This window comes from Sceloporus undulatus, chromosome 5 (genome assembly GCF_019175285.1).
Source record: "Sceloporus undulatus isolate JIND9_A2432 ecotype Alabama chromosome 5, SceUnd_v1.1, whole genome shotgun sequence".
NCBI lineage: Eukaryota > Metazoa > Chordata > Lepidosauria > Squamata > Phrynosomatidae > Sceloporus > Sceloporus undulatus.
In genome coordinates this window covers 136,355,007-136,363,661 of record NC_056526.1, presented here as the reverse complement: position 1 = coordinate 136,363,661, position 8,655 = coordinate 136,355,007, and the positions used below count along the sequence as shown (strand labels likewise).

Here is an 8,655-nt window from a genome sequence, read left to right as displayed (position 1 = left end):
GTGCCCAGGATACTTTGTAATGTGTTCTGCTACTGCTGATTTTTCATGTTTGGACGCTGCGTTCAGTGGTCCCTATGTAGACTTGTCTGCAGCTGCATGGTATATGGTAAACTCCTGCGGCTGTGAGAGGGTCTCTCCTGTCCTTCGCTGATCGCAGCATTTGCTGGATTTTCTTGGTCAGTTTGTAAACCATTTGGTGGTTGTGCTTCTTCACCACTTTGCCTATTCTGTCTGTGACTGCTTTGATGTATGGTAGAAATACCTTCCATTTAGGTGGTTGCTTATCTTCACTCCTCTGGGTCTTTCTGGGTCTGGCAGCCCTTCTGATGTCTGAGCTGGAATAACCATTAGCCTGTAGAGCCCGGTCCAGGTGCTTCAATTCATCTTCCAAGAAAAGGGGTTCACAGATGCATTTTGCCCAGCCTACCAGTGTTTTGATTGTGCTTCTTTTTTTGTCCTGGATGATGGTTGGAGTTCTTGTGTAGTTATCTGCCTGTATGTGTAGGTTTTCTGTGTACTGTGTGACCCAAATGTTGGTTAGGTTTGCGCATGACTAGGACATCCAAGAATGGCAGTTTTCCTTCCTTTTCTTTTTCCATAGTGAATTGGATGTTAGGGTGGATGTTGTTCAGATGGTTCAGGAACACAGCCTCTTCTTTCTCCTGTGCTTCTTCCCAGAGGGCAGTTGATGATAAATAGCCCTGTGCAGGATGAATAGACAAACCAATTGAGGAAACCTCCTCGCCCTTATGTGAAGACCACTCTCACTTCCCTTTTTTTTGTGTTAAAGTTGGCTCCCAGGCTTGAGACTTGACCTGAAACTTGACTTCAAAATATTTTGCAAGGACTTGAGACTCGACTTGAGACTTGTTGGTAGATCCTTGAGCCTTGACATGAGCCTTGGATTAAAAGGCTTGAATATACAGTAGTACTGGAGTGAAAATATGCAGCAGGGGCCCATTTATTACTTGTATGTCCGTTACAACCTTTCAGAAATACTTGAATAGAATTCAAAGAAGCAACCAAAGATAGAATTTAAAATGCACTGAATAAACTCACTACCGACCTTTTTTTTTTGTTCTTTCTTCCAAAGCAGCAATATGATTCAGATATAAATAGCTATCAGATGCAGCATTTTTTTCTAGTAATCACTTCTCTATGTGTTGTTCATGAGCTCCTCACAGTTTATTAAATTCAGCCAGATCTCCAGCATCTTTTTGCTTCTAAACAAGTGAGTATTTTCCTTGAAATCTTTATTTGAGAAGCTACAGCATGTTCATCCTTGATACTTAGGTAAGTACCTTTTCTGAATGATTAATTATATTCAGGTTTTACATCCAAGTCTAATTTTTCAAGGGACATAATTGGATGCAAATTGGACAGTGTTAATCATTAGATATCACTAATTAAAAACAGAAGCTGTAAGTAATGGTGTGATTATTGGAAGAAATAAATGAAGCAAATCAGGTAGTACTTTTCTTTGGGGACTACTGACTTGTGCCTGAGCCTCACTAAATTGTAACATGTGAAGGTGCCCTGCTGATAATATAGAGTGGAGGAGAGATGTATTTGGAAGTAACTTAAATGTAATGTATGAGATCATATCTGAGCAAGGGAGGAAGGGAGCAATCCTATGGCTCAAGGACTTTGCAATTTCATGAATTGGGAACTTTTTTAAAAAAGAGAGAAATTTAATTAGTCAGAAACTAGTATCACAAGGAAATAAAACCCAAAAGGTAAGGGACAGCAGACTTCTTTTTTTACTATGTTCTGTAAGTCAAACACTTTGTGCTAAAAATTAAATAGATTTGAAGAAAAGACTTTTTATTGCTTGAGGATGTATACACACTTACAAATATTTACTAGACCACTGTAAAAGAGAAGGGAAATTTAAAAGGGGGTTATGTTCCTTGTGTGATGAGGAGGGAATGAGCCTTTAGCTCTGTCATGTACTTCCTCCATCACATTAATTTCTCTGTCCCCTCTGTGACCATCCAAACTATATGCCACATGCTACCAGGAAAAGCCTCCACAGAGGCAAGCCACTGCAGTCATGCACGTTCTTCCAAATCACGACCTACTAGTGATATTTGCACAGCAACATATGGATGCACACAACAGAGCAAGTACAGTTAACCCTGCTCTTTCTCCCTTGATTTCCTTATGCTCACACTATAATTAATTGAAGACAACTATTGCCAGAATAAGATTTTAGTTTGCCAGTTTCATGTAATAACAACAACAATAATGATAATAATAATAAATTTTATTTGTATACCACCTTTCCAAAAGATCAAGGCAGTTTACAAAATTACATAAAAATACATAAAATACATACATGAATTTACATAGGTAAACAAATAAAATACCTAATCAGTGCATAATGTATACAAACTAAAATTCCATCCTTCATCCCTTAACTAAAATAAAACCATCATTAAACATTACACAAAATTACATCAACAATTACATAAAATACATAAATGATTTACAAATCTGACAATGCTTTCATTTCACAATATGGCTTCTTGTGAACAGTTTAATGACATTGGATATTTGGGAGTTAAAGTTTTTTTAAAAATGTGAGGGCAACCTGGTCAAACTCTACTGCTTTGAAATCTAGTTAATATCCATAAATGACACTATGGGGCTATTCAGACAGTGAAAATAGATTTTAGGTTGAATCTTTGTTGTTTGTATGTATTTTTAATGTATCTGATTAAATTGGAGGGTTCCGCCAAAAAACTCAACCCAGGATAATTGATCTTGAGGTTTTTTCCTGGGTTTTTCTAAAAGATTTGCATTGTCAGCTATGTGAATAAGTAATGCAAATAGACTTGGGATAAACCAGAATAAAACTCTATATGCGTTGAACATGCTTTGAATAAATTTGCATCTTTATTTGAGTGCTGACACATGAGAATATGTACATCTCATGGAGATGTACAGAGATGTGGTTCCGATAAAAAAAAAGTGCAAACAACAAAACCACAACACATTAGTTAGATTATTTGGATTATAATGCTAAAAAACAACATATGAATAGGGCCTAGGAAACTTGGTTGTTGAAAATCAATAGGGCATAGAAGTGCTTTGCTTTGGCAGGAGCAAGGCCTAATCTGTTTGGAAATTTATGAGTGCACAGATTTGTTTATTGCCCTCATCAAACTCATTACCTGGAATACTGTATACTCATTTTAAAAAGAGATTATCTAACCCTATAGATAATTTTTATACTGATTTACTGTTTAGGAGTACATTTTTTCAGTTTTATTTTCAATTAGGGACTACTATAAAGGAATCTTTATTTTTTAGCCTGGAATTTTTCCTTTGAAAAGAAAAATAATCCTACCCTGCCAACCCATTAAAATTAAGAAGTTACTCCTTTGTACTTCTAGAATCCCAGACTAGCTGCTGAGGGACTTCTTTGGAAATCTTTTTCAGAGTACAGAACATGCCAAGAAATGAAAGAGCTTTCTTGGCCATGGTGCCCTGATTATGGAATGCCCCTTTCCTTTGTGGCTCAGTTGGCACTCATATTGCAATCTTTGTGGTGCCAGCCAGCAATGTTTTCATTCACTCACACATTTTATAATCATGAGTGCTTTTATGAATTAGATATGAGTGCTTTTATGAATTAAAAGTTTTAGTTTTAAAATAGATGATGTAAATCCAATTGCTAGGCTGAACCAGAGTGTAACCACTAAATCAGTGTGTTTTATATAAGTCTTGATTTACCAAATTTCTGTTGTGAATGTGAGCTAGTTGGGATTAATGGTTTATTTTGACCTTTAATTTTTTTATTGTCATTTACTGGATTGTGCACAACTCTGGAATTATAAACAGATGGGAATGTGGGACAAAATGTTTTAAAGAAATAGAAAACACATAGATTGTTATTAAAAAACATTGGTTTTTTTTAAAAAAAATCCTGTTAAATTTAGTGACATTTTTATACTAAAACCCATTCCAGGCTTCATAATGGGGTGTACTGCTTAGCTACCATGGAGAGGGCATTTTCAGTGATGGTGATACCATTAAGTGTCATCTCTAGGGAAATGGAGTGGTGGCAGTAAAAACTGGTATCCCTGAATGTGTTTGGATTTGTTAAATGGCCGTACACAACTATCCTTGCATGTTTTCTGTTTTGTGAAATACCACATTGTAGCTGCAGCAGGGGACCATGAAGAGTAGCCTGTGGACTGGGTCCAACCAAGGTAATACAGTTTTATTCTTCTTAAATTTGGACTGAATTCACATGTTTTACCTCTACACCACCAAAATGTTCATGATGCAAAAACATGGACACTTCTTGAGGAAGCCATTCTTCTCTGTCTACAAAGAGGCCTGTGACCTCACTGGAATGGAAATATACTGGATTGCAAAAGCGAGGTTCCTGTTGAGATGCAAATGGACTTTAAATTTTCTGGACTTTGAAAATCCCCCTGTTACAGCATGGCCCGGAGGAGGAGGAGTCTGCCTGCAAAAGATATCCTCCCTGGCATACCATCTTTACTAAGGACTGAAACAACATGCAGGCACCTGACTAACATATCCAATTGTGTTTTTCTCCTGTTTGGTTTGTAACATCTTGCCTGATGAAGAAGTGCATGGAACTTTGAAAGCTTGCAACAAGTATATTGTGCATTTCAGTTGACCAATAAAGGTATCACTGATGGATTTTTGTTTGGTATCCCTGTTATTAGTGAGGTGGTGAAAACTGTGTGTTTTAGTGTGAACATCAAAGGACCAGCCCAAGGTGCTGAATCTATCTGTAAAATGGAATGGAGGCACCGGGTACAGCTTGCATACCTCCTTTAAACTGTGGACTAAAACTCAAGGTGGACTCATCATTCCACATGAGAGCCACCAGCATCCATTAACTGATGACTGGATCTTTGCAACACCAGGGACCCTTTCACGCTGTGCAGTTATAGTGTTATGATTTCACTTTATTGGCTGCTTCCTATGATTTTCTAGGATTTGTAGTCTGGTGAGACTCTAGAGTTCTCTGGGAGAGAATTCTAAATCCTTTCCAAAAACTTTTGAAAAAAATTCCCCAGGGATTATAATGTTTTTAATTTTATATTTTACTCTGTTATAATTCACTGTTGTCAACCGCCCGGATTGGTTCGCCACAGGGCGGTATACAAATAAATATTATTATTATTATTATTATTATTATTATTATTATTATTATTTCAGTAGGTCTAACATCTTGGAGCTAATTTTGACTTCTGTTGCTCAGTTTTTACTGCTGTTTTTAATGTTTATTTTGGTTTAACCCTGATTTTTATGTTGCTTTTATTTATAAAATGGATAGCATGTATATATTGGATTATGTTCTCTTGATTTTAAAAGTTGTGTGAACCACCCAGAGGACTTGGTTAATATATAGGCTGTGTAAAAATGTCATAACAGGAAAACACCTTCACAAGAACAACCACATATCTGTGGTTATGTGGAATTAAAAAGGATAGTTTTGGAGTACAAAATTCATTTTTATAGGACTAAATAAACAGATATGGGATTATGATTTGTTCTATATTGGGTAAAAGAGTTTCTGTAGTGTAATGAAAGGGATAACTGGAATCCCTCCGCCTTTTCATTTAAAATTATATTCTAAAAATATTTTAAAGGCTTAAAAGTGGGAAAGGATTAATTAAGTGCATGAGAGGGGATGTGAAGGGATACAACTAAGTAGTAAATTACCACTGGCGTTTTGAATGGAAAATAATTTAAGACACTTTTGACAGCTGTGTTCCTCCAGTATAGGGCCCGTCAATGTTAGTGAGGCTTACTTTCTAGGACTGCAACCTTAATGTTTCCTTGCCCTTCAGGCCATCTACACAACCATACTTATAAATTAATGGAGCATAGTTTGATACTGACCTCAGGAACTCTAAGGAGAAATGTTCTTTTCCCTGAGGAGGGGGTGGAGAAACAGGTAGGTTTAAAAATAAGAGGAAATAAATAGAATAGCATATATTTGGGGCTGTGTTAATTATTTTAACATTGCTCTCTTCCTACCGAGGGAGCCTATAGGCAGCACCATGTATAAAGCTGAATTTGTTTCCATTGCACAAGGCTTAATCACAGCAGAAATGTCGGGATCTTGTTCATAAGCCAGTGCGTTCAGAACTCACTGCATCTTACCAGTTGTTCCAAGCCAATTTGCCAGATGCTTGGTAAATGGAGCAAAACTCCCCCTGGATAAGGGCCTAAAGGAACAGGTGTCTACTGAATGGCAACAATTCCTGATTGCAGAGTTCAACAGGGATGCCATGAACCACCTCAGTGTCGGAAAAAGGGAGGATGTGCAGTTTGAAATCTGAGCATCATGTTGCCAGGATTCTATATTACTAGATTCTGATTATCTGCTTACAAATTTTTGATTCCTGAGGCTTTGCTCATTTGTTCCCTTGTATTATGTGTGCTACACATCACTTCTTTTCTCAGCTTCCTCTACTCTGTTGCCCTAGGAAGTTTAAAATATTAAAAAAACAAATAGAAGTTAGGGTAGTTTTGCATATGGTAGATCACATTATATGCGATCAGAGTTCAGAAGGGCTAGTTAATTTAAAATGTTGCAGGCACAATGGTCTGTCAAACTCAGGGCATAGGGGCCTAGTTAGATAAGCAGAAAGAAGAAAATAGAAACTAGAACAGGCAAATTGTATGTCACATTCCAGTTTATGAGCAAAACAAAGCAAGATAATTTTTGGCTGAACATATGGGGGTAGCTTGAGATCAGTAAAAAAAAACTGACAGTGTGATACAGCTAGCGATCTAAGACACATTTCACATGCATAACATATATTCAGAGGAATGGTCAATCATGATTTTCTAAGGCAGAACAAATTTAGATCAAGGAGTCTAACCAAAGAGATGTTGCAATTTGTAAGAAGTGAGTTCTAAGTGAAAGGTTATAGAAAGATGTCACTCCTGTTGGGCAGAGCTCCTCTCTTCTCAGGGGTTCCCAGATGGTTGTCTGTTGTAATGTCAATCTTGCTTGCTCTAAAACTGCCCCTCTGACTTATTCTTTCTTCTGTTCTGATAATTTTATAAACTTAGTGTACATTACTGCTGTGAGGAGCTATGATGAATGCTCAGAAGGCAGACTGGTTTTCCAGGCTTGGATTGCTTAGTTAATTGAGGGGTGATGTAGTTGCGCCTCTTAGCTGGCCATTATTTTAAATATCACAGAACTGTGACATTCTTCAGTATTTTCTCACCATTCTGACAAAAAACCAAAACAAAACAAAAATCCCAAAACTATTCCAGAATGGAAAAGTAATTGGACTATTCACAAGCTTTGTCTTTATGTTGCTCTTTTTTTACTGTGACTGCCATTGCTTTTGTTGTAAACCAAGATGGGCAACTTGGACAACTCCTTCAGATATAATGGCCTGAAATCCTGTATGGAGTGATGAGGCATGAAGTTCTGTCCAGATGGAACTACATCACCTCTCCTCTTATCTCCTGCAGGACTCACCTGTATCTTTCATTCTTCCCAATACAACCATTTAGCAGCTAGTGGAAAGTGAGGAGGGGGGAGTGGAGGTATCTACCTACATTCCTGCAAATGCACCTCTGGGGCCTCTGCCTTCAATTTTTGATCTGGCTACATGGACATAGATTGATGTTTCTCTGCTGGCTCCTGACTTTCCATCCAGCAATAAATGACCATGTTGGGCCCCTACAGGAAACAGATGACTTTCCAGGGGGCTGGAGGTTGCTGTGCATCGGAAGTTTTAAATTCTTCCTTCAGTGATGACAAATAAAAGATGGGCACTTGTGATACCAATTAACTAGATCCATCACTAAAAGAATTCCAGCAAGTTTAGAAAGCTATCATGCCTGGGTGCCAAAGTATCATTGAGTAAGCTCTGCCCTTCAGCTTCTTCTTTTTGCTAGGACCAGAAAGAAACCACTCTTGGTCAACAGCTGCTTGAGTGCTACATGAGCTAGGGCTGGACTGGTATAATTTTAAACTTCACTTGAGCATTTAGAAATACAGTTTAGACTCCAAAGTATGGGGGAGTCAGAGTTACCAAGGGCATGTGAATGAAGCAAATATAAGAGTTCTAGGTGTGAACAATTTACAATGCCTCACTCTTTGCTATGCTAAAACTTTGGAGACTGTAGGAAAATTGCATTGGGGGAGCAAGGTCCACATTGTGCCCCCATTGTATCCACATCCTTGGTGGTCACACAAAGTGCAGAAACTTGTGCAGACAGAATTCTATGAGGACAGGCTTTTTCAGTGAAAATGGGTCAGAAGGAATACAACATCAAGGATGAGCTCCACACTTGCTTCTCCTTAGTCATGTAAAGCCGTCTTCATTTCAGCATTGTGTGAACAGGATTGTGTGCATAGACTGGGAGAGGGGGGGATCCTTCATAATGCATAATAGTATTTTTTTTTCAAATGTTTAGTTATTTGTTTTATATTTTTTTAATGTTTCCCAAGACCGCGGTAAAAACACATTAATTAAAGTCTTATGTGTGTGTTTCCCTGTGTACAACTGCCAATATATTAAGACAGTGGCTGTCTTTTAGGAAAGTAGTACATTGTTTGGAGACAGAGGAGAACACAATTTGAGTCAGAGGAACACCTCAGCAGTATTCCTCTGTGTAATGCAGTTTCCCGGA

General features: G+C 37.8%; 1 long non-coding RNA gene across 1 annotated transcript in view; it reads left to right on the top strand.

Annotated features, from left to right (window-relative positions):
* Positions 1 to 1,205: 1,205 nt before the first annotated feature.
* The window catches only part of LOC121930449, a 34,351-nt gene continuing 26,901 nt past the window's right edge, over positions 1,206 to 8,655 (top strand). Inside the window, exon 1 of the long non-coding RNA XR_006103943.1 lies at positions 1,206 to 1,293. This is a non-coding gene — a long non-coding RNA (uncharacterized LOC121930449). The remainder of the gene's footprint in view (positions 1,294 to 8,655) is intronic.